The sequence below is a fragment of the Dromiciops gliroides genome, chromosome 6, assembly GCF_019393635.1.
Source record: "Dromiciops gliroides isolate mDroGli1 chromosome 6, mDroGli1.pri, whole genome shotgun sequence".
Lineage (NCBI taxonomy): Eukaryota > Metazoa > Chordata > Mammalia > Microbiotheria > Microbiotheriidae > Dromiciops > Dromiciops gliroides.
The window spans coordinates 207,184,275-207,208,569 of NC_057866.1; the positions used below are offsets into that span (position 1 = coordinate 207,184,275).

At 39.4% G+C, this 24,295-nt stretch overlaps 1 protein-coding gene across 1 annotated transcript in view; it reads left to right on the top strand.

Moving 5' to 3' along the window:
- The window catches only part of WWC2 (WW and C2 domain containing 2), a 260,377-nt gene that overhangs the window by 21,691 nt on the left and 214,391 nt on the right, over positions 1 to 24,295 (top strand). The window lies entirely within an intron of this gene.

A 24,295-nucleotide genomic window follows, 5' to 3' on the forward strand; every position in this document is an offset into this window, starting at 1 on the left:
GATTGACCAACTAGATATCAGGAAGGACATACCTAAGAAGTAAGGGGAGATAAAATTCTATAGCAGGAAAGTCAATTAGGCGTGGCTACTACCTGACCAGAGCTAGGAGACAGAGATAACCCCAAAGGTCAGGACCATCATTTCAAAAAAATCCCCTTCTGACTCTCAGGAATATGACAAGCATCCAGGCTTTCCCCACTCCACCCCAAAAGGGAATTTTCTAGTTTTCAAGTGGACACCCCATCTATCCTCTATAGAAGCTTTTGCCTTCTCTCTATTCTAGGAGGAGAATATTTCTAAGCCCTCTTCCCTGAGGGGTGAAGTTATTGACTTCCCACTGGGTCACTTTTCCTAGCGCCAAATAAAGATGACTTTAATTCTAATTGGACCGTGTATGACAGTGTAATTCTTTATTGCGGAATACCCAAGACCCACCACAAATCCTCCAAGTCACTCCTACTCCCTAAAGCAGTTGCAGGGAATCCCTCCAGGATGCAGTGTAGAGGTCTTTGTTTGATATTTGAAGGAAGCTTTTCATAGCCTGGCCCTGTCCTACCTTTCCAGTTATGCTTGTACTTGGTCAGGACAAGCAGTTCTTGAGTGGTTGTTTAAACTGGTGTTTTGGAGGCACTGTGGGTCAGTGGAGAAAGCTCTGCATTTGGAGTCAGAGGATCTTTGTTTGAAGCTCAGCCCTGCCACTTACTGCCTGTATGGCCTTGGGCAAGTCATATAACCTCGCTCAGCCTCAGTTTCCTTGCCTGTAAAATGAGGTAGTTGAACTAGTCTCTAAGGTCCCTTCCAACTTTAAATTGATGATTCTAAGATCTCAGCTAGATTGTTAGCTACTTGAAGGGAAGGAACAGGTTGATGTTCTACTTAATATAACTCTTTTGTACCAACCTGGGCAGCCAGGTGGGGCAGTGGATAGAGTGCTTGTTAGCTGTGGGACCCTGAGCAAGTCACTTAACCCTGTTTGCCTCAGTTTCTTCATCTGTCAAATGAGCTGGAGAAGGACATGGCAAACCACTCCAGTATCTTTGCCAAGAAATCCTTGAATGGAATCTCAAAGGGTGGAGCCCGATGGAATTGAACAACACCTGTCAGCACTGGGCATATAAGTAAATAGTTGTTAAATGAACTAATTTACATTGCCTAAGCACTAATCAGCTTTGGTTTCTGACCACATGGGATAGCAGAAAAAAGAAAACCCTTTCCAATAGACTTCTGCTATGGCTAAAGCTCATTAATGACAAAGAATAGAAGATAATTGATAAACTCACTTCTTTTCCTTACCTTTATACAGGTATTCACCTTCTTCTTCTTCTTCTTCTTCTTCTTCTTCTTCTTCTTCTTCTTCTTCTTCTTCTTCTTCTTCTTCTTCTTCTTCTTCTTCTTCTTCTTCTTCTTCTTCTTCTTCTTCTTCTTCTTCTTCTTCTTCTTCTTCTTCTTCTTCTTCCCCTTCTCCTCCTTCTCCTCCTCCTCCTCCTTCTTCTTCGCAATGAGGGTTAAGTGACTTGCCCAGGGTCACACAGCTAGTCAGTGTTAAGTGTCTGGGGCTCAGGGCCTCCTAAATCCAGGGCCAGTGCTCTATCCACTGTGACACCCAGCTGCCCCTATTCACCTTCTTCTTTGCTGATTGGTCTATGAGTCTTGTGCAGTTTTCAGTTCACAATACTGCTGTTCTTCCCCTCCGCCATCCATCATTAGCCATAGGTACAGATTAAAGTTAAATGACACATAGAGACAATGATAATTTGGAACATGGATGTTGTTGTTCAGTTGTTTCACTCATGTCTGATTCTTCATGATCCCATTTGGGGTTTTCTTGGCAAAGAGACTGGAGTGGTTGGCCATTTCCTTCACCAGCTCATTTTACAGGTGAAGAACCGAGGCAAACAGGGTTAAGTGAATTAGTTTCCAAGGGTCCCACAGCTAGTAAGTGTCTGAGGCTGGATTTGAACTCGGGAAGAGGATTCTTCCTGATTCCAGGCTCAGAATGCTATCTACTGCTCCACTTAGCTGCCCAGATAGACCTGGCACTCTATCCACTGTGCCACCTGGTTGCAAACTTTAACACTCTGTATAAGTGCTAGCTATTATTTTATTAACTTAATTTCTTTAATGACCTGGCCTCCTTAGGAATAGACTTTCTATTAAAATAGATTTTCAGTGCTGGGGATAGCAGTTAATAGCTATGAAGCTTCCATGTAGTGAATTCCAAGGTAGGAATGCTTTTTGGATGTTGTAGGTGCAGTGATGTGCATCTTTCGTAATTTAAATATGATCACTTAGTGTTGCTGAAGTGTCAGACATCTGTGGTTTGGCATCCAAAGATGTGGTAGCTGCATTGATCTCCGTGACGGAGACATATGCCTATGAAATTTAATTCCTCTCAAGCTGGCTCTTCAGTCCATCCAGATTAAAGTGGCATATCTATTTAATTATTGAATCTAAATGGAATTGAATTGAAAAACCCTAAGTACAAATATCCTCATTAAAAAGTAATTCAAAAAAATTAATGTAGTTTTTAGATATTTGGGGATAGGTATTGAGAAGAATTTTGCATGAGTTATTTTCTTTCAAATTTTACTGGTTTTTATTAAACTTATATTTCCAAAATTTTTCTCTATAAGGAATAAGGGAGGGAGTTGTGAGGAAAAAGTTAATGTGTGCGCAAGTGTTTGCTTATAAAGCGAATTCAAATTTAGAAGTGAAAAGGACTTTGGAAATCATTTAGTGCAACCCCTTCATTTTGCAGAGAAGGAAACAGACCCAGAGAACTTCATTGAGTTATGGAAGACTAAAGTATAGCTGTGGTTTATAGTCTGTACTATACCCTAAATATATTCTTTACATAGACTCTTAGTGACATATAAGCTTGATTAGAACTTTTCCCACATGTATAGATACATAAAGTGGTTTCATAAAGTGTTGAAAACTGAAATTTTAGTCATGGGCAAAAACATTTAGATTAAGGTTTGTGAAGTGCTTTATCTGACAACCCTTTTAAGTAGGTAATAATAATAAATAATGATAACAGCTATCATTTTTATAGCAATCTGCCATTTGCAAATGTTATTATTATGCTCATTTTACAGATAAAGAAGCAGTTAGCCCAGGGTCACACAGATAGGAAATGTTTCTGGCAAGATTTGGCCTAAGTCACCCTGACCCCACTTCTGGTAATCTTTATACTTTATGTCTTAGGGGCCCTGAGTTCCTATTCTTCTTATTTAGATTACATTAAAATATTAAGATCCAGTGATGTCCTGAAGAAAGGGATGAGGGACTGGAATAAAAAATGTTTCATATACTCTAGTAATCTAATGAATCCTTGAAATTCAGATTTATAGGCCAGGTATTAGGGAAGTTGTGACTCTTCAAACTTCTTGTGTGTTTTTTTTTTAAATAATAAACATTTTTATTTATAGTTTTGAGTTTCAAAATTTATCCCTCCTTCCCTCCCTCCCCTCTCCCTGAGGCGGTAAGCAATCAGATGTGGGTTACACATGTGCAATTATGTAAAACATTACCATATTAGTTATTTTGTATAAGAAAACTTGAATAAAAGAAAAGAAGGAAAGAGAGTGAAAAATAGCATGCTTTAGTCTGTGTTCAATCAATATCAGTTCTTTTTTTGGAAGTGGATAGTACACTTCATCATTAGTCCTTTGGGATTGTCTTGGATCATTGTATTGCTGAGAATAGTTAAGTCATTCACAGCTCTTCATCAAACAGTTTTTCTTTCCTTCCTTCCTTCTTTCCTTCCTTCCTTCCTTCCTTCCTTCCTTCCTTCCTTCCTTCTTTCCTTCCTTCCTTCCTTCCTTCCTTCCTTCCTTCCTTCCTTCCTTCCTTCCTTCCTTCCTTCCTTCCTTCCTTCCTTCCTTCCTTCCTTCCTTCCTTCCTTCCTTCCTTCCTTCCTTCCTTTCTTTTGGCAGGGCAATGAGGGTAAATGACTTGCCCAGGGTCACACAGCTGGTGTCAAATGTCTGAGGCCCTATTTGAACTCAGGTCCTCCTGAATCCAGGGTCGGTGCTTTATCCATTGTACTACTTAGCTGCCCCCTTCATCAAACAGTATTACTGTCACTGTGCAAAATGTTCTCTTGGTTCTGCTCACTTCACTATATACATCAGTTCATACAAGTCTTTCCAGGCCTTTCTGAAATCATCCTGCTTGTCATTTCTCATGGCATAATAATATTCCATCACTATCATATAATACAGCTTGTTTAGCCATTCCCTAATTGATGGGCATTTCTTTGATTTCCAATTCTTAGCTACCACAAAAAGAGCTGCTATAAATATTTTTGTACAAGTAGATCTTTTTCTCTTTTTGGGGATGTCTTTGGGATATAAACTTAGTAGTGGTATTGCTGGATCAAAGGGTATGCACAGTTCTATAGCTCTTTGGGAATAGTTTCCCATTGCTCTCCAGAATGGTTGGATCTTTTCACAACTCCACCAACAGTGGATTAGCATCCCAGTTTTCCTACATCCCTTCCAATACCCAATATTTTCCTTTTTTGTTGTTATATTTCTTCAAACTTCTTGAGAGAGAGACCTGGCAAACCTGGTATATTAACTGAATTCCTAAATTCTTAATCTAGCATTGCAGTCCTTAAATTATACTACCTCCTAGCTTCAGATGACTTTTCCTTTAGAAAAGCTACAAATCTATATTTCCTCTCAATGGAAGCATGTAAATACCATAGACATTCAGTCTACCCCACTGTACAAGAAGTTCGTAGAACAGGTACAATGAGATCTTGTAGGGTTAGTTTTTAAGACAAATGTGGTTAGACCTGTCTAGTAAACTTGCTCTCACTAAAGTAAATCCATTTCCTTATTATCTTAGAACTCTTGCCATATTTCTAAAATAAATAAAGTATTGTGCTAAGATTTCATTTGTGTCATAAGTTTCTTCCATGAATTGGGGGGAAAATATGATCTCATTAGCCCTTTCACCTACATAGCCAGCCATTCCTGATGTAGTTAAGCAAAGTGGTGCATCGTTTAGAGAAGAGTTTCTTTTTGGTGATTTTATTTTAAATTGTCATTTTTCTACCAGGAATTGAATTAAATTAATTAATAATGATGTGGTGTAACATTGTCATGATTGTGTGCCATTCATTAGAATTAGGATCCTCTTCAAGTTCACCTAGCTACCATGATATTTTTTTTCTTTACAATGCCAAACTTTTTGAATGAATGGGCCACACTTTCTGTCTCCATCGATTTCTTCTGAATGTCCTGCAACTCACTTTGTTTCCCTACCATTTTACCAAAAACGACTGTGTCAAAGGGCTAACCATTTCTCCTTTGGCCAATCCAATGACCTATTCTTGATCTTTATTCTCTGACTTATACTGCTTTTTTTTTTTTTTTTTTTGGTGAGGCAATTGGGGTTAAATGACTTGCCCAGGGTCACACAGCTAGTAATTGTCAAGTGTCTGAGGCTGGATTTGAACTCAGGTACTCCTGACTCCAGGGTCAGTGCTCTATCTACTGCGCCACCTAGCTTCCCCTTATACTACTTTTAATACAAACTACTCCCACTCTATTTGAAACTACTCTCCCTTAAATTTGTGACTTCTGTGGCACATTACAGTACTATTTTTTGTCACCCTCCTAATTCTCTGGTTCTTTTCCATTTTGTTTTTCTATTCACTAATGAGAGATATTCTTCAAGTCCCAATTTTTGCCTCTCTTGCCCTTGGCAGGCTCCTCATTCTCACAGCCTCAACTATCCTTTCCATGTCAGTGACTTCTCCACCCCCCCCACCCCCCCGGGCAATGAGGGTTAACTGACTTGCTCAGGGTCACACAGCTAGTAAGTGTCAAGTATCTGAGGTCGGATTTGAACTCAGATCCTCCTGAATCCAGGGCTGGTGCTTTATCCACTGTGCCACCTTAGCTGCCCCCTTGGGTGTCTTTTTACCTTTAATTCAAATGTTAAAAACCAAACCTACCATCTTTCTTATTGTGATTTAATTTGTCATACTCAAACTTCCCCTTCGATGTCTTATCAGTTCTTCCACTGAAAAATGTCTTTTGCGCATCTTTTGCTTTCTGCCTTAATTGCAGCTATCCCTCTCTTTACTCTAGGTCTCCATGATTGCAGCAGCCCCTTGTGATCCCAGGATGTTGGTGCTCCAGTCAATCCTGCATATTATTGTCAAATTAATCATATTTAACCCTTATTTATTATTTATTTATTATTAGGGGTTTTTGTTGTTGTTTTTTGTTTGTTTTTTGGTGCAGGGCAATGAGGGTTAAGTGACTTGCCCAGGCTCACACAGCTAGTAAGTGTCAAGTGTCTGAGGCCGGATTTGAACTCAGGCCTTCCTGAATCCAGGGCCGGTGCTTTATCCACTGTGCCACCTACCTGTCCCCTAACCCTTATTTTTTTTAGCAAGTTATTCCTCTTTTCCTAAACCTTTTGACTTGATAGTGGTTAGCTTAAAAGGCCAAGGTCTCCCACTGCATCCGGGATCATCTCCAGTTATCCTGATGTATATCTTGCCATTGGACCCAGATAACTCTGGAGGAGAGGATGAGGCTGGTAACTTTGCACAGCCCTGCCTCACTTAAATCCAGTTAATTGCAAGTTATGACATCACCTGATGTTCCTCTTCAAGAATGAAGGACAAAGAAGAAGAAGAACAACAATATACTTGATAGGAGTAGAAAACAGGGATCTGTTCTGTGCCTGACTTCATGCCTTTGTTTAGAAAGAAACATTGCATGCCTTTGCTTATATTCCACTTATATTCTGGCTTCTTTTTACTTATTTATTCCAATCCTTTCCCTTCTCTGAGGCTCAGCTCTAGTTCTTAAAAGTCCTTAAAGACACTACCCCCCTACTCTAACCCTCATTGATTTTTCCCTTATTAATCTTTGAACTCCTGTAACACTTAGTCTATAGGATGCAATTTAGCAGTTATATATAGTCTCATGAGGTAATTATTAAATGTGTATCAGGCTTGTCTGTTATCTCCTCCCTGGGCATCTAATCCTTTACCAGGTTCTGTTGATTTTTTTTTTTGGTAAAATATTGAAAAGAGCTTTGAATTTGGAGCCCAAAGATCTTGGTTTGAAGCCTGTCCCTGCCGATTCCTAGCTGTGTGTGACTTTGGACTCACCCCTTAACATCTTAAGGCTTGACTGTCAGATTGGGACTAATATTGGCACAAGGTTGTTATGAGGAAAGTGCTGTGTAAACTGTGAAGTCCACCATAACTGTGCATTCATGCTGGAATTAGCCCCTTCCTATGAGCTCCTCCTGTCCTCACTGTCGCTGATGCATTGATAGAGACAGTGTCCAAGATTATTATTATATAATCCTGGTCAAACCACAGGTAACAATCAATTTAAAAAATGTGACTTTTGATGACATTTTAAGGTTTGCGAAATGCTATTTACATATATTATCTCCTGATCCTCATGGGAGAATATTGTATTGAATCTCATGGTGGTCATTTTGCCTTTAGTTTCTGTTTCTCCGGTCTTTCTTGCACTAGGAGCAGGTTAATTTTCCTAAGGCATGGGTAGCATGTCCCTCTCCTAGTGAAAAACTTTCTGTAGTTTACTCATTGCTTACAAGATAACTTGCAGACTCTTTGAGTGTAGCATTCTAGACCTTTCATAATCTGGCCCCTAACTTCCTTTCTAGTCTTGATTTTTTTCTATTTCAGTCAAATTCATTTTCTCACTCATTTAGTCTTGATTCCAATTTGATTGAGACTTCAAAAGTCATTGGCTCAATTTAAACCTGAACAAGGAATCCCTTAAACAACATCCTTGACGAGTCATCATCAAGCCTTCCCCTGAAGAGTACCCCTACCCAGGCAGCCATTTCTCCTTTTACATACTTCGAATTGTTTGGAAGTTTTTCCTTCTGCCCCATGGCATCTGTCATCCTCTCACCCTCCAGGTCTTTTCTCCTCTAGGCTAACCCTCCCTCTGTCCTGCTTTAATGAGTCCTCCCATGGCATGATTCTAAAGTCCTTCACCATCCTCTTCTTCCTTCTGGTTTGCTACCCAGCTGAAGCAGTCTTTTGTGGTTGCTGTATCATACGGATGATTCATTGACCTTTGCAGTTCCCTAAAATTAACATCACAGGATATTAAAAGGAAGGGCAACTATCGTCTTTGAAAGGTGATAGAGACTGGGAAGCTCCTCAGCCTAGAGAAAGGCATATTCCACTTTTCAAAAAAGAGAAGAAGGTAGATTCTGAAAACTGTAGGCTAGCAAGTTGGAATTCTCTCTGGCAAAATCCTCCAACAACATTTGTGAGCCTTTAGAAAAGGAAGCTATGATTACCAGAAATCAGCATCAAAATCAGCTTTGTTCATTAAGGACAGCTTATGCCCAGGGAGATTTGATTTAACATGGTTTCAATTCATTTTATAGATTCCTTTTGCCTTTCCCCCACTCTTTCCTCCATATTGAAACATCCCTTGGGACAAAGAAAGCAACTAAGCCAAAACATTGGCTTCTGCTACTGAGTCCATATCTGATATTATAGATAACATTCTGCTATTGTGGTCCTCCACATCTCATCTGCAAGGGAGATGTCTTTGATCACCTGTTCCACCTGACCTTCATTTTTTTTCTTCTAAAAAAAGTTTAGTTCAGCTCCCTCCAGGTTGAACCTTCTTTCAAGACAAAGGAAAACAATTAAGTAAAAATAGTTTTCCATGGCCCCTTCTTTCTCCTTTCTTTCTTTCTTTCTTTCTTTCTTTCTTTCTTTCTTTCTTTCTTTCTTTCTTTCTTTCTTTCTTTCTTTCTTTCTTTCTTTCTTTCTTTCTTTCTTTCTTTCTTTCGCAGGGCATTGAGGGTTAAGTGACTTGCCCAAGGTCATATAGCTAGTAAGTGTCAAGTGTCTGAGGTTGGATTTGAACTCAGGTCCTCCTGAATCCAGGACTGTAGCTTTATCCACTGCACCACCTAGCTATGACCCCTTCTTTCACTGACTGTTCTCCCTCCCCATCTTCATCTTTGCCAATTTGCATGGAGTAAGGAGTTTTAATTTGCATTTCTCTTACTTTTATTGATTAGAAACTGGTTATTGGTTTGAATTTGGTTGCTGCCAAATCTTTTGGAAACTATTCTTTTTGCTTTTCATTCAATACTGAGCCAGAGAGAGACACACACTTGAATCTTGGCAGCATTAATTCAGACTTAGGTAAATGCATCCCATTGCATTGTTTTACTTGTTTGGATGACTGTAAAGAACCTGTCCTTTTTTTGAGTCCAGATAAGCGATCATCTCTGTTTTCCTGTTTCATGCCCTTTTCAAGGATGTGCCCATTTTCTTTTCCAAGGTTAATTTAGTCATTTTTCCTCATCTACCCATTGCTTTTTGTGACAAGATGGGCATCTGTTACTGTGGGATGATGTTTATGGTTTATCTATGACAAAGAATAAGGGAGAGGGACTCCACTTGTGATTTCCTGGCAAGGAACTTCCTCTACCAATACAAGTGGCTACCTTTTCTTTAACATATATTCTTAGAGAGTTACCTAGATCATTGAGAAATAAAGTGACTTACCCAAGGTCCCTTGAGTCAAATAGGTGCTACAGCTGGGACTTGAACCCAAGTTTTTCTGGCTCTGAGGCCAGTTCTTTATCTATTTTGCTCTGCATGCTCTCTCTTTCACACATGCATATGTATTGCTTAGGTTGTTAATGGTGAATGTCCCTCTCCCTAGATTCTAATGCACACAAGTTTGCTATCTTCCTTTCTCTTGTTTATCGAATCTCCTGGTATTTCTCCTCTGCTTTGCAGATTTTGCTCCTTTAGTGTGCATAGATATCAATATCCATTTGGAGATATCTATTCTTTTTGTTTGGTAATCTAGCCAACAACAGCATATCCAATATAATCTTTGGGTCCAGTTCTTCTTAGCTGTTTCCTTGTTGCAGGGTTGGTTCTTTGGGCTTGCTTTACCATCAAAGAGTCTTTCATTTCCCATCTACTCTGGTTTTGAAAGACTGAAACTCAAGGCTGGTCCGTTGGCCTCTAGATTTCTTCCTTTCTCTTCCCTCGTTCCTAGTCACTATTCCTCTTCCTTTCTTTTTTCTTTCTTCTCTTAAAATCATTAAGTCATGTGGGGCAGCTAGGTGGTGCAGTGGATAAAGCACTGGCCCTGGATTCAGGAGTACCTGAGTTCAAATCTGACCTCAGACACTTGACACTTACTAGCTGTGTGACCCTGGGCAAGTCACTTAACCCCCATTGCCCCCCCAAAAAAAAAATCATTATGTCATAACAGAACGACTCATAGGCCTTGTCTGATAGATTCCCTTGATGACCCCTGATGATAATCTGGTTCAGAGGGGCCACATGTATCATCTTCCCATATTCCAATATAATTGGTTTATCCTCATTTGCTCCTTTATCATTGATTGTTGCTGCTTACATTTTATGGTTCTTTTATGTTTGAACCTTGGAGTTTCTATAGAACTCTGGTCTTTTCATTAGGAATTCTTGGAAGTCCTCTATTTCACTAAAGATGCATCCTCCCCCCCCCCCTGCCCCCCAGGATTATTTTAAGTTTTGCAGACTAAGTTATTCTTGGCTATAAGTCTATATCTTTTGTCTTCTAGAATATTGTATACCTTGCTTTCTCCTAGTGGCTGCTGAGTTGTATGTGATCTTGACTATGTCACCCCAGCACTTAAATTTTTTTTCCTTTTGACTATTTGCAGTATTTTTCTTCCATCTGGAACTTCTGGATTTTGACTATACTGTTCCTAGGAGTTTTTATTCTGGGGTTTCTTTCAGGAGGTAGAAGGTGGATTCCATTTATTTGTACTTTTCCCTCTGGTTCTAAATTTCTTTTTTGTCTCATGGAGTCATTGGCTTCAATTTGATTATTCAGGATCTGGGGACAGTTCAGGCTGGGATGCTGCAAGGTTTCAGTGCTCTCATGGTGGCCTGATCTAGAGCAAAGTCTGATCACTGGCCTCCTGTTCTGAGCTCTGCAAGTTACTGACCTTGGTGTGGATCTGAGCAATAGTAGGCTGCTGTAGGACTCAGTCGCTATCAGCCAGCTGGAAGACTCTGCTGGTTCCAAGTGACAGAAGTACAGACTTCCCTTTGGTATGGGATTTCTGCCCTGGTTATTCTTCCACAGGCTTCAGATTGGGCTAGAAGCTGGAACTGAGACCCAGCTGTGCTCCAGGCATCTGTGCCACACAGCTGCTGCTTGCTTCTGAACTTGTTCCATCTCTCAGTACAGCACCCAGCCTTCCACTATTACCTACTGCAGTGTCATCCCAGAGCATGTCCCCTCCTCATTCCGCCTTGGATCTGTGACCTGAAACTTGGGTAGTCAGTGACACAGGCTGCCAATTGGTAGTTGTTCCAATCGATGTGCCCTGATTTGTGTTTGGGACTTCCCCTTGCTCTGGGGCACAGTGTCTCCCTGAGCAGTTCTCCACATGTGGTACTCTTGGCCAAATACCATCCTCTTGTGTCCACAGACCTCTCTGTTGCTCTCCCTGTGCCAACCTGGGCTAGAAAGATCATTCACTGTGAGTTTTTCTTAGATTTCCCCATTAGGATTGAGTTTGCATTTTCTATGTCTGTTTAGAGGAGTTTTGGGGGAAGGGGAGCTTACTGCATTGCTTCCTCCTTCTCTGCCCCCTTTGCTCTGCCTTGTTGGACAGTAGGCTTGTTTTATCCACTTGACTTTTTCGGTACAGTTGGTTTGGCTACAGTTATGACTGGTTATGGAACTCTTCTAGGAATCTCTGCATTGTTCTGGGGCTTGATGATAGCACCACAATATTATCTGCAATCAGGAACATCTTGGAAGACCTAACTATCCATAGGGAATGCCTCTTCAATTTGGACTTTATAGTGGATCTTTACTGTGATGGTGATCAATGCCACTGGTGAGCATATGTCTTCTTGTTTTATGCTTCTCTCCCTCTTTTTTAGGCAATTAGGGTTAAGTGACTTGCCCAGGGTCACACAGCTAGTAAGTGTTAAGTGTCTGAGGCTGGATTTGAACTCAGGTCCTCCTGACTGTTAAGGGCTAAAATTCTAGCTAGTCTGTCTAAAATATTTAATGAGTGGTCGCCAATAAATTATAAGCTTTAGCAAGAGTTAGACTTTTAAGCATTTATTAAGGAGAATAAGAATTTGGTAAAGAGAGAGAGAAAGGTCTAGATTCCTATCTATTAAAGGGAGAGCGCATTTCTAGCTCCCTTCTCCGCCAGAGTCCAGAGGAAAGAGAGCCAGACCGAGCGCCAGTCTCTTCCTTCCTCCTCCCACTAGTCTGCGTCACTTCCTCCCCGCCAAAGAAAAGACTCCTGGTCTTGCCCTCAAAGACCTTCGCTTCATGGGCAGAACTCTTCTACAGTAAGTATCCAGCAGGTGGCGTCATTCCAATCATTACAGTCCCCCCTGTTGTTCCTCAAGAAACAAAATGTTTCCTTGACGGAACAGTAAAAACAATATAATAACTATTGCTAACTAATAATATGTGAACAACAATATAGAAAAGGAAGAGAGGAAAGTTTTGTCCAGAGGGGCGATTTTTTTTTTTTGTCCTCATGAACCGACGCTTTGACATTAGTCTTGCAAAGGGAGGGCCTCTGCAGAGAATACATGTTACAGATGGTGTATATTATAACAGAAAGAGAAAAAACAACAAAAACAACAAATCAAAACTGTTCATTTAAAGTCTCTGAAAGTCTTTTCTCAGATGTCCTCTAGGTGTAGTCGTGGAATGGAAGTCTTTTCAGGGGTTGATGTGTGGATGCTGGTAATCAGCCAGGAAAATTTCCTACAAAATTGAGCTTAACACAACTTTAAAACAGCTTTGTCAATAATCAAATCAAACAATGAAAGTTCTCAAAAACATGTCTAAGGGAATACAGAATCTTAGTTGTTACACATGAAACATATAATAAAACAAAAATTGAAACATTCTTTAAAATTATAATCTTACTATAGTCCCCCCTTATGGAGGGTAATTGAGAAGATAATTGCTGCGATATTAATTATTAAAAATAATTTTTATCTTTGTTTCATCACTTTTTGCATCATCTGCCTAATTATCCTCATGCCATTATGAGAAATTTTAAAATCTAATATAATTAGTAACAGATGTCAAGGCCAAATTCAACACTGTTATTTATCATGACACCTGAGATAATTATGGGGGTTACCAAAAAAGAACAGAGAAATGATGGGATATGAGCATTCCCACATTTGAGCAATATGTACTGCCCATGCAGTATGCCAGGCTTAAAATAGGTGGATGGAATATACGTCCATGCCACCGAACATATTAGAGGAAACTGAGTCAGACTTAATCAGATGCATGGGATTGAGATGTCCATGGCATCAGGCATATAGGAGGGAGCATAGAAGCCAGGTGTAGAAGTGAGATGGGTGGGATCAATACTTCCAGCCATCTGTACAATATTGTGGGGAAAAATAAAATAAAATATTAAACCAAGAGAATCCAACCTCAACATTTGTCAAAAGCCGTTCCCTCGGCCATACCTTGACTTCATGCATGTCTCCCCTCATGTGACAGTTCAGTGTCTGCTCTTGCATGTATTCCTCTTGTGATTGGATGGCATCTTGGCCAACTGGCATCTGATAACTCAGAATAAAGGCAATTAATGTCTTAAATGATAAGTTCCCATAATCCAAGTCTCATATGGATTTAAAATTGAGGATAATAAATGATTGCAAAAAATGTGAATACATCTTGACTCAAAATATAATATATAATTATGCAACAATTTCAAATAATACCCTTTTTTTTACTTAGTATACAATTACTTTTGTGAAAAATCAGAACATATTTAAATACAAGTTAAAGCACAACAGAATCTCAAAGAACTTTTTTTTTTTTGAAAATAGAAAACTTTTACAAATGTTCCCCTCTTTTTTTTTTTTTGGGAATATGCTTATCAAAAATAATACTTCTAGAATCAATTTACACTTGCCATGGCAACCAATTTGCCAGGGAAATGCTTTAAAGAGTTTGATCAAATAATCAGTTGAGAAAAAATAACAAAAACAAACAACTCAGAATATGGGAGCACAATACTCCTAGAATTAACACTGTATTATGAAATCAAAACCATCTTGCAATTTTTTCAAAATTAGATAAATGAATAGAAGAAAATACACATGGAACAATAAAAGACAGTGAAATTCAAACTAAGGAAATCTAAATGAGCATGAACTTAATATTAATGAGTATTATGAAATATAAACTTGATCACATGACTATAAAAAACTTTTACAAATATTCTCCTTGTTTTAGAAACTAAGTATAAGACACAATCTCAAAAGGATTAAAATCTCTATGAAAATAAACCTATACCATTAATTCCAAAATGTATATATAATAGCACAGAAATCCTATGTAACCTCTGAACTGATACTATTACTCTGAGTGAATTCAGAACACTTTTGATTCCGATATCTAAAATCCCCAATACTCATATCAATACCTTGCTGTTTACTTCTACATTTCTGTAAAATATATATACTTCCATGGCAAAAGAATCGGAGTCTTGAACTATGGTGATGATTGTCATTCTCATTCAGCTTAAGTTTTTCTTCTTTAACCCCTCTATATTGTCTGTCGGGCTTTTCACCATACAAATGCTTTATAAGATTACTAATTAAAGACAAAAGCAGGTTAGCAAAATTATGAACAAAACGAGCATATCTGGAATTTAAAGGGTTTTCTAAGATTGTCTCAAAAGCACAGCCAGGCCGGGGAAGGGCTGAGCCTGAAGCTGCAAATGCAGGTAGAAAAAGTTGAGCATGCGCATCAGATCTCTGGACTTCCCAGGCAGGGGAAGCTATGGGCTTGGCCATAGGAGGAGTAGAGGGTGGGGTCTGGAGAGGAGGGGAGGGACCAGAGCAATTTGAATCAGACTTGATTTTGAACTCAGGCCTGGATTCCTCTTCCCCCACTTTGCCTCCAGGTGCTAGGGGATTAAAAGCTTCTAGAGGGTGGGTCATTGCCTCCAGGCATGCAAAATTAGAGCAACAATTAGTGTTGGAACTGGGAAAAGCAGCAGGAATCTCTTCAGGTTTCTCTGAAAAAGCATGGTTGGGAGAGGGAGAGATATTTCCTTGTGTGAGTAAGTTGCTGGCTCTTTTAACAAAAAGAAAAAGAAAAATAGAAAATCCACAAAAACAAAGCATTAACATGATCTTATCTCCCATTTGTCTGGTTAAACAGACTAAAATCAAAAATAGGATAATTAGGGAGTTTAAAAGGTCCATTCGAAAAAATTTAAAGGAAAAACACAGCCAGTACACCAGTACTTAGCAATTAAAGGGAGAGGGAGGGGAAATTTCTTACCCAACCAGCAGATCAGAAGAAGACTGAGGGTTAGCTTTCCTCTTCGTGGTCAGCCATCTGTTAAGGGCTAAAATTCTAGCTAGTCTGTCTAAAATATTTAATGAGTGGTCGCCAATAAATTATAAGCTTTAGCAAGAGTTAGACTTTTAAGCATTTATTAAGGAGAATAAGAATTTGGTAAAGAGAGAGAGAAAGGTCTAGATTCCTATCTATTAAAGGGAGAGCGCATTTCTAGCTCCCTTCTCCGCCAGAGTCCAGAGGAAAGAGAGCCAGACCGAGCGCCAGTCTCTTCCTTCCTCCTCCCACTAGTCTGCGTCACTTCCTCCCCGCCAAAGAAAAGACTCCTGGTCTTGCCCTCAAAGACCTTCGCTTCATGGGCAGAACTCTTCTACAGTAAGTATCCAGCAGGTGGCGTCATTCCAATCATTACATGACTCCAGGGCCGGGCTCTATCCACTGCGCCCCTTATGCTTCTCTTGATGTTTGTGATAAGAGAGATGATCATGGAACAGTTATCTTTCTCTTTTTGCGGGGGGGGGGCATGGGGAGGCAATTGGGGTTAAGAGACTTGTGCAGGGTCACACAGGTAGTAAGTATCTGAGGCTGGATTAGAACTCAGGTCCTCTTGACTCCAAGGCCAGTTGCTCCATCCACTGCACCGCCTGGCTGTCCCTATCAGTTATCTCTTAAAAGGATCTGGGATAATTTTGATGTATAAGTGGGAGACACCTTGGGTTAGATTGCTTTCAGTAAATTGCAAGCTCTTTTAATGACCTCAGACTTCTATCCAGAAAGAAATTCATGTCAATTTTCTATCAATGTTGGCACATGGTCAAGACACAGAGCACTGCAATCTCATAAGAATTAAAAATTAGTGTCAGCTAGGTGGCCCAGTGGATAGAGTGCTGGCCCTGAAGTACAAAAGACCTGAGTGCAAATCTAGCCCCAGACACTTATTAGCTGTGTGACTCCGGGCAAGTCACTTTACCCCATTTGCCTCAGTTTCCTCATTTGTAAAATGAGCTAGAGAAGAAGATGGCAAGAAAAAAGATATTTCAGTATCTTTGCCAAGAAAACCCCAAATGGGACCATAAAGACATGACTGAAAATGACTGAAGAATAACAACAACAACAACAACAACAAAAATCAGATAGCACTGCTGAGATCCACTGTGGGGCTGAGCAGGCTACAACATAGAACAAATTCCTGTGAAGAAGAAAGATTTCATTAGTGAAATGTATGACTAGAAAAAAAGAAGTTGGGCTGTGGGCAGCCTTCGTATTCTCTTAGAATCCTTGGGATGTTAAAGGAAAGTGAAAGAAGCCCCTCGGGCCCCTTTAGCAGATTTGTAGGAGGACATGGACATGGTTGCTCATTTTGGAACTCTCTCCCTCTTCATCTCTGCCTCCTAGAAGCCTTTCAGTCTCACTTTGCTGGCCCTCCTTAATTTTAGTGCCTTCTTCTCTCTGAGGTTATCTCCAATCCCACATGCATCTTGTTTGTATGCCATTTGCACACTGGTCCCCCCTCCCCCCATTAGATTGTGTGCTCTTTCAAATCACGTGTTATTTTTTACCGTTGTTATCTTTAGTGCTTAGCACAGCGACTGGCACAGAGTAGGTGCTTAATAAATACTGATTGCTTGTTGACTTGTTGATGGGCAGGCATGTAAGCAGCCTCACTGGAGGGAGCAACCACTTCATAAGATAACAGATTTGTTGGAGTAGTCTGGGAAATTCAGATATTGACCTTTATAATATCCTCTGGTAAAGAAATGCTGAAACTGAAATGGTGATGAAAGTATGAATGGACAGTTTGCCCGGGAGGGGTTGAAGGTAACGGTTTGTTGGCCTATTCCTGGTGATGCTGGTATTCAGTCATGTTTTTCAGTCACATCCAACTCTCCATGAGCCCATTGGGGGTTTTCTTGTGTAAGGGACTAAAATTCTAGCTAGTCTGTCTAAAATATCTAATGAGTGGTCGCCGATAAATTATAAGCTTTAATAAGAGTTTAGACTTTTAAGTATTTATTAAGGAGAATAAGAATTTGGTGAAGAGAGAAAAAAGGCCTAGATGCCTACATCTATCTATCTCAGGGAGCACGCATTTTAGCAATGCTCTCCACCAGAGTCCTCATGAAAGACAGTGAGCCACACCTCCTTCATCCCACAAGCCTCCTGTGAAACTGGGAACATCCCCTCCACTTACCACATGTGCGTGCGCACACACGCATGCGCGCATACACACACACACACACCTCCAAGCTAATTGTCTGGTAGCCTTGATTGACAGTACCCATGAGCAAACGTCACTTCCTGATGCCAAGGAAAGCCGCAGGGCTTGCCTTCAGATGCCTTCTCCTCATGGCGGAGCTTTCCTACAGTAACTCTCCAGCAGGTGGCGTCATTCCAATCATTACACTTGGCAAAGATACTGGAGTGGTTGGCCATTTCCTTCTCCAGCTCATTTTACAGGTGAGGAAACTAAGGACAAAATAAATCAAGATTATAAGGGGAAAGGAAGGGAGCTCTACTTTTTCCTTGAGATTGACTAAAATCCACTTAGTGCTTGGCAAACAGGAGGCACTTACTGACTTATTGACTTGAAGTTTAGTTTGGGGGGGGGGTGGGGAAGGAGAAGAAAGGCACTTTATGTTTAGTTGTGCCAGCTGGCTTATTATCTCTGCCCAACTTTTAGGTAGCAGCCGTTAGGGAAAAAGGGGTTTTTCTGCTACATTTGCTATTTATTGTTGAAACTAGAACTTTGCCCACTAACTGCCAGTTATCACTCAGGCTTGCCAGACGCTTGAGCCAGGGAAGGGAAGCAGAGGTTGCAGAAATACAATCTTGCTTTTAGAAGGTCTCTGGGGCAGCTAAGTGGTGCAGTGGATAAAGTACCATCTCTGGATTCAGGAGGACCTGAGTTCAAATCTGGCCTTAGACACTTGACAGTTACTAGCTGTGTGACCTTGGGCAAGTCACTTAACCCTCATTGCCCCACCAAAAAAAAACCCAAAAAAACCCCAAACTTTCCCTTCTTGAAAAGGTGGAAAAACAATAGCAGGTCTATGACAAAGAAACGTTTGAATTTGTACGTGTTTCCAAGAAAATGGAAACTTCCTTCTCTATGCTGGTTATTTTATGCCATCATTGTATAACATTTGATTCAGAACCAGAGAGATTTTCATTCTCTTAGAAGTGGTCTGCTGGTGTTTTTTTTCTTCCTTTTAATTTTAAATCCCGCTATGAATGGTCACACATTCAGCGCCAATGTTATTGTTACATGATATGAGTGGCAGTGAAATTTTAGCTAAAACAAATATTACAAAGCATCACTTGAGGATTAAGCCATAGTACCAAGGTGCTAATGAAACGGTCCATTGTCTATTTCATTGGTGCATAATGAATGCTATATAGTGTACTCATTGGGGTAGAATGTAAGATGATTGTACCTGTCCGTGTGAGTGTGTATAGTTTACTACTCAGCCCTGGGAAGGAAAATCAGAAAACCAGATTATATGGGCAATCCTTAATTTATGACCTCCAGTCAACTCTATGTGAAAGCTTTGGGGACAGCTAGGTGGCACAATGGATAGACCACCAGCTGTGGATTCAGGAGGACCTGAGTTCAAATCCAGCCTCAGACACTTGACACTTACTAGCTGTGTGACCTTGGGCAAGTCACTTAACCCCAATTGCCTCACCAAAAAAACAAAACCAAAAACAAAACAAAACAAAAAAATTAATTTAAAAAAGCTTTGAAGTTTGTAAAGTGCTTTATTTCATTTGATCCTCACAGCAACCCTGTAAGGTAGGTGGTAATGTTAACCTCAGTTTACAGAGAAACCAAGGCTTAGAATGATGAAGTGAGTGGTCTGTAGCTAGTAAGTATTTAAGGCAGCATTTGAATTCAGATCTTGCTGACTCCATTGCTCTTCCTACTTTGCCACCTAACTGCCTCTTCTCTTTCCCTCTCTCTTCTGCAAATACCCATTTTTGATATCTCTGGAAAAAAAAATAATTAAGCCTTTTAGGAAAGAGAAGAAAGATAAAAAGCTGTAAAAAACCAGGAGTGGCTCCCCAAGAGCGACAAACCTATCTGCCAGCACTCTGCCTTTGGAAAATTTCTACTATGCTGCTGCTATTTTGGTGTGCTGTCTAAAATTCTAACAATTAGAGATTCATTTGAATCACTGAACAGATTCTTTGGAAAAGGTGGGCACAGTTTGGAATAGTGTAGTGAGAACAGTCCTGAACTTGAAGTCTTGAGTTGATATCCCTATTCTGCCTCTTAATGCCTGTGTGACCTTGAGCAAGTCCTTCTTTGTGCCTCAGTTTCCTTGTCCATAAAATGAGGAGGTTGGAATAGATGACCTTTAAAGTCTCCCCGTTTTAGATTTGGTTAAGGAGCTATCAGGCTCCAGTTGTGGCCTTTCTCATAGATTATTGTTTATCCTTCATTCTGGAAGATGACCAATGACATCAGGAGGATGATGTCTTGGCTTGCAAGTGAACTGGATTTAAATGAGGCAGGGCTGTGCAAAGTTACTAGCTTTACTCTCTCCTCTGGAGCCATCTGGGTTCAGTGGTAAGACATAGGTCAGGACTACCAGCGATGGACTGGATGCAGTGGGAGACCTTGGCCTTTTAAGCAAAGGTAGTTCCCAGGTCTCAGTTTACATGAGGCAGCATTTTTCTAAGAGGCTCTTCAGGTCTGGGAGCCAGCTGTGAAAAGGCCCAAATATGGAAACTGGAAAGTTGTGTATAAGGAATAATTTTTTTAAAAAAAATTAATTAATTAATTTGTTTTTTGGTGAGGCAATTGGGGTTAAGTGACTTGCCCAGGGTCACACAGCTAGTAAGTATCAAGTGTCTGAGGCCAGATTTGAACTTAGGTCCTCCTGACTCCAGGGCTGGTGCTCTATCCACTGTGCCACCTAGCTGCCCCCTAAGGAATAAATTAAGGAGGCCATTTTGTATGGATTATAGGGTGATTCAAAAGGGGACAACGGAAAGGCAGGAGCCAATTTTTGAAGAAGCAATAGAGCTTCTTACTGGAACTTTTATTTTATCAAAGAAGCAATAGAGCTTCTTACTGGAACTTTTTGAGCAAAGGAATGACTTGGCCAAGCTTGTGCTGTCCAAGGATTTCTTCTACCAATCTATTTCTTAGCCAGTACCAAATTGTTTTGATGATTACTACTTTGTAATACAGTTTGAGATCCGGTATGTCTAAGCTACCTTCCTTCACATTTTTTCATTTTTTATTCATCAGTTCCTTTTATATTCTTGACCTTTTGTCTTTCCGGGTGAATTTCATTCTTTTTTTTTTCCTAGCTCTTCAAAATAAATTTTTGGTAGCTTGGTATGGCACTGAATAAGTAAATTGATACAGGTAAAATTGTGATTTTTATTATGTTGGTTCAGCCTACCTGTGAGCAAGTAATATTTTCCCAGTTGTTTAGATCTGACTTTATTTGTGTGAAGAGTGCTCTGTAATTTTGTTGTTATAGTTCCTGGGTTTGTCTTGGCAGGTAGACTCCCAAGTATTTTATATTCTTTACTGTTATTTATTTTTTTCAGGCAATGGGGGTTAAGTGACTTGCCCAGGGTCACACAGCTAGTAAGTGTCAAGTGTCTGAGGCCAGATTTGAACTCAGGTCCTCCTGAATCCAGGGACGGTGCTTTAACCACTGCGCCATCTAGCTGCTCCTGTTATTTTTTTTTAATAAAAGTATTTTATTATTTTCCAGTTACATGTAAAGATAGCTTTCAACATTTGTTTACATAAGATTTCCAATTTCAATTTTTCTCCCTCCCTTGTCCCCTCCCTCCCCCACTCCCCCAGACAGCAGGCAATCCGATATAGGTTATATATATATATATATATATATATATATATATACACACACACACACACACACACACACACACACACACACATATATATACATATACCTAACAACATTAAACATATTTCTGCATCAGTCATGCTATAAGAGAAGAATCCGAGCAATAAGGAAAAACCTCAAAATAGAAAAACAACAGCACCAAAACCAAAAGAAATAGTATGGTTCAGTCAGCATCCATATTCCACAGTTCTTTTTTTTTTTTTCTGGATTTGGAGAGCCTTTTCCATCATGAGTCCCCTGGAACTTTCTTGTACCATTGTATTGGTGAGAAGAATCCAGTCTATCACAGTTGATCAACACATAATGTTGATGATACTGTGTATAATGTTCTTCTGGTTCTGCTCATCTCACTCATCATCAGTTCATGCAAGTCCTTCCAGGTTTCTCTGAACTTCTGCTCATCGTTTCTCGCAGCACTCTACTGTTATTTTAAATGGAACTTCTTTTTCGATTTCTTGTTGATGAACTTTGTTGGTAATATATAGAAATGCTGATGATTTATGTGGGTTTCCTTTTTTGTCCAGCAACTTTACTAAAGTTGTTAATTATTTAAAACTAGTTTTTTAGTTACTTATCTAGGTACCGTCATATCTTCAAAGAGTGATAATTTTGTTTCCTCATTGACTTTTCTAATTCTTTCAATTTCTCTTTCTTCTTTTATTGCTATAGCTAGCATTTCTAGTACAGTATTGAATAATAATGGAGATAATGGGCATCATAGCTTCACCTTGATCTTATTGGAAAGGCTTTTAGCTCATTCTCCTTATGGATAATGTCTGCTGATGGTTTTAGATAGGTACTATTCACATCATTTTCAGAAAAGCTACATATTATTTTTGTTGGTTTTGTTATTAATATGTTCAATTATGCTGATAGTTTTCCTAATATTGAACTAGCCCTGCATTGCTGGTATAAATCCCACACAGTCATAGAGTATGATTCTTGTGAGATACTCCTGACTCCAGGGCTGGTGCTTTATCCACTGCGCCACCTAGCCGCCCCCCAATGGTTCTTTAAATATGGTAGAATTTACTTCTGAATTCATCTGGCCCTGGGGATTTTTTTTCTTAGGGAGCTCATTAATGACTTGTTCAGTTTTGTTGATCTTAAAAAAAATGTTCAAAAAAATATTAGTGCCTAGATTAGAGCCACTTTTTCTCAAGTCCAGTTCTCTGTTCCTTTAATATGACCTTACTTTTCTTTTAGACAAATTTGTATTCTTATTTCAAAGAGGTTGGCCATAATTGGCAGTAGTTTGGCAGTTGGGGTCCTACTCCTGTAGTCTTAGATTTATGACCATTTAATGGATTCATTTTTTCCCCAAACTACTGTTGTGAAGGTGAGAACAAAAGTATTACAATGGAGACTGGTTTCATCTTTATTGAACAGCTGTAAGGAATAGACAAAAGGATGGCAAATGTGCCCTGAAGGAGTTGCTACTTCACAATGATCATTGATTTCCCTTATTCCTTCTTCTGATGTGAAGAACAACTTTTTACCTTTTTTTATTGGATGGTTTTAATGAATTGTTGTGGTTAAACACACACACACATACATGGTTATACACAATATAGCCATATAGCCATGTAGCCAAACATTACATATATGTATATACACGGTGCATGCATGTACACAAAGCAACCACACATGTGTACCCACACATACATACACACATGTATATAACCATATTTGTAAAAATATAGCTATATTCACAAGCATATGGTTATGTTTTGTTATATACTATATATAGCCACATGTACATGTTTGTATGCATAAGAAAACACACATGTACAACCCATATGGTATATGGTATGTGTCTATAGATAATGTTCACATGTACGCACATAGAGTATTTACATATGTATATAAGGTGTTTACATACATATGTATATGTACATGTGTATGTATGTAATATATGTATGGGCAGCTAGGTGGTATAGTGGATAGAGTGCCAGGCCTGGAGTCAGGAAGATTCAGTTGTGAGTTCAAATTCAGCCTCAGACATTTACTAGCTGTGTGACCCTGGTCAAGTCATTTAACCCTGTTTGCCTCAGTTCCTCATCTATAAAATGAACTAGAGAAGGAAATGGCAAAGGAAATGGTATTTTTGCCAAGAAAACCCCAAATGGAATCACAGACAGTCAGACATGACTAAAATGAATGAACAACAGTATGTTTTGTATTTTTTTTTTAATGGAGAGTGTGGTAAATAGGAAGTGTTAGTAGCAGTGGGGAAAAAAGTGAGTTGTTGAGGCATTTTAAAATATGAGAACAGAAGGAAATTCAGAAGGAAGAATAGACAAGCAGCGCTTTTTATTTTTACTTTTCTGGGAAGTAACTCATAGACCTTATTATATACTTAAAAAAACCCCAAGCAATATAAAATGGAAATTCATTGTTTTGCATACTGTTCTTTTTGAGTGTGTTTTATTGTGTATGTGTAAATGCTCTATTTTTTGGGTGTTTTTGACAGTATAATAAAGGTTTAAAGATGCATTCAATAGGCTCTTGTATGTGAGTATTATCCAGAAATGCACATTTTACTTTTGGATAAAATGAGATAGAATGTTCCTTCACTGCACTGGCAAAGATGAAGTTAGACCTTGTTTGATATCTTTGTTCTCTTCTTGAGAATATAATTAACAATGGAATTTAGGAGAAAATGTATCAAGCATCTTGTCTGTTTTGGAAACAGCCTTCTTTGAAGCACTGGGAGACAGAAAGACTTACTTGCTCAAAGCCTGTCTTCACAGAGCACATACTCTGGTGGGATAGGATGCCCAAGTGTTTAGAATACACAATAGTACATGAGGTACTTTTTTCAGGGTTCTTTTAGAAAGCAATTGAAATAAGAAGAATTTATATGAAAATTTAAGAATTCCCGAAAGGACAGATGATCTTTTTTGAGTGCAGCGTAGCTGAATGAAGCCAGGACTCAGACTAAAAAGAAATGTGCTCTTGTGGTTTTGCTTCTCTCTTGGAGGGGCTGACCGTGAGCAAGGTACTTGTCTTCTCTGTGTCCAG